The sequence below is a fragment of the Bos grunniens genome, chromosome 3, assembly GCF_055505025.1.
Source record: "Bos grunniens cultivar Pamir isolate PY7600 chromosome 3, Bosgru_T2T1.0, whole genome shotgun sequence".
Classification (NCBI taxonomy): domain Eukaryota; kingdom Metazoa; phylum Chordata; class Mammalia; order Artiodactyla; family Bovidae; genus Bos; species Bos grunniens.
In genome coordinates this window covers 55,409,647-55,412,319 of record NC_141167.1, presented here as the reverse complement: position 1 = coordinate 55,412,319, position 2,673 = coordinate 55,409,647, and the positions used below count along the sequence as shown (strand labels likewise).

The following is a 2,673-nucleotide window of genomic DNA, read 5'->3' as shown; positions in this document are numbered from 1 at the left end:
CTCATAAATCTGTTTCCTGGTGTCTTCTCAAATCTTTGGCACTTGAAAGTTACATGCAGGGATAACACTGCATCTGAGTATCTTTTGCTTTTAAAGTTCTCAAGTCCTAGTCACTAAGATTATTTCTGACTCACCATACAATTCTGTGTCTGTGACTGATGAAGAATAGTCTAACAAAGTTTTTCTGGAAAATTCAGTTTTGTGTATAGGCCATATAGTCAATACTGGGTAAGCATTGTTTATTCTTTTTACCACACAACAGATAATTTATGAAAGCTTAAAGTCTTTATAATTTCATTTTATAGGCAGCTATACTCCCCAGCTTCTTTATATATTTTCTAATATAATATTAAATGTGCTTGATTTTATTTGACATGGCTTCAGTTAAAATTTCAAGGTATCTAGAAATTAACTTATGTACACTCCATAATTCTATTATTTTAAAAAATATAACTATTATATTTTTTCCATTCTATATGAAGTAATTAACATTGATGAGACTTCACTAACTTTCACATGCACACTCAGTCCTGTCTGATTTTTTGTGACCCCATGGATTAGCCTGCCAGGCTCCTCTGTCCATGGGATTTTCTAGGCAAGAATACTGGAGTGGATTACCATTTCCTTCTCCAGAGGATCTTCCCAACCCAGGGATCTAACCTGCATATCCTGAGGCTTCTGCACTGGCAAGTGGATTCTTTTCCACTGAGCCACCTGAGAAGCCCTTCCTTAGTCATCTTAATTTAGAGATATTGCTCTCATGACTTCATGAGTGCTTGATTTCACTTTACTGGCTATTTCCTTAAAATCTTGGTTAGAATATAGCAAAAATGTTTGAAAATAGTAAATAAAGTACATGTGTGTGTGGTTGTATGTGTGCATCATTCATAAACAGAACGTTTATTTTAATTAATAAGAATCTAATTGATAGTATGTACAGGCAAACGAAGAAAGTAAGAATCCTAGGCACATGATTAATCGTCACAGAAATTCACAAAAAGTCAAGTTCCCAGTCCACAGCACTCTTGGTCCTCAAGGCACCAAACCATCTTTCAGCCACCAGGACAGCTCTGAAAATCTGGTCAGCTTTTAATCCTCCCCACTATGACAGTCCTCACATCACTCTAGTTTTCTGCTACCAACACAGCTCAGTTGTCTATTTCCCCTCTAGCTATCAATTAACTAATTTTCTCCATATTTCCATATTCAAATTCTTGATAATGTATGAATCTATGATGCAGTGCCTTAAGAGGCTAACACAGGACAGTAAAGAAAGTCTCCATAAAACCCAGAGAAGAGATTTTAGAACTCCTCTCTGGATCCTGTCTGGAGTCACAACTGAACCAGAAGATTTTAAGTCTTAGCACTTACTAGTATGTGTATAGTTAACACCAAAGTCATTAAACTTGACCTTCGGTTTGACAATAAAAAAAAAAAAAAATGAATGAATCTAGTGGGACCTACTAATTACCATTAGCCCTTTCCAGGTCATCTTAAAAGTGTTAATCCTGATATAGTCATACATGGCTGATAGGTTACATGGCATGGAACATGGATACCCTGATACTGTGCTGTGTTGTGCTTAGTCACTCAGTCACGTCCAACAATTTTGACCCGATGGACTGCAGCCCACCAGGCTCCTCTGTCCATGGGGACTCTCTGGCAAGAATACTGGAGTGGGTAGCCATGTCCTCCTCCATGGACCCTGATACTACTCAGCTGTAAAAAAAAAAGAATGGAATAATATCACTGGCAGCACCTTGGATGGGCCTAGAGATTATAATACTAAATGAAGCAAGTCAGAAAGACAAATGCCATATGATTTCACTTATATATGGAATCTAAAATATGATACAAATGAACTTACCTATGAAACAGAAACAGACTCACAGACATACAGAACAGACTTGTGGTTAACAAAGGAGAGGAGAGGTGGGGGAGGGATGGATTGGGAGTTTGGGATTAGCACATGTAAACTATTTTTTATACATATATATGTTGCTACTGTTTAGTCACTCAGTAATGTCTGATTCTTTGTGACCCCATAGACTGCATCCTGCCAGCCTCCAGTGTCCATAGGATTTCCCAGGCAACAATACTGGAGTGAGTAGCCATTTCCTTCTCCAGAAGATCTCAATCCAGGGACTGAAGCCAGGTCACCTGCATTGGCAGGCAGATTCTTTACTGCTGACCTCAGTGATTCATTATAACTGAATCACTTTGCTATATACCAGAAACAAACACAACTTTGTAAACCAATTATATTTTTTTAAAGTATTTTTTAAAAAGAACCTAAGGGCAAATTATTTTATGCTTAAAACTACCAGGTGTTCTTAAATTGATAAAACCCAATATAGACTTCAAATTCCCATTGTGTTTTCTATTCTTATGAAATGAACATTGACCACTCAGTTACCATGAGCTTAATGATTAATACACAGTTTTAATATATGGCTTTTAAATTTAGGAGATATTGAAAGGAGTTTAACAAATATTTGTTAAGAGGGAAGGAAAGATTAGTATTTCCCATGAAGATGATATAGTGTTACAATTTACACAGTTATTAGCACTGGAAAATTAAGCACCTGTTTTGAAGAACACAAAGTACAGAGATCAGGATCCAACAGATGTTGTTTCTATTAATGCACAAATTGCTTGATTATTTCCTAATTC

General features: G+C 36.5%; 1 non-coding gene across 1 annotated transcript; it reads left to right on the top strand.

The window, feature by feature from the left end:
- The first annotated feature begins 1,222 nt into the window (after positions 1-1,222).
- On the top strand, positions 1,223-1,340 carry LOC147375656 (small nucleolar RNA SNORA26). The gene has a single exon (XR_015161752.1). It is a non-coding gene; the product is annotated as a small nucleolar RNA SNORA26 (small nucleolar RNA).
- Positions 1,341-2,673: the final 1,333 nt, after the last annotated feature.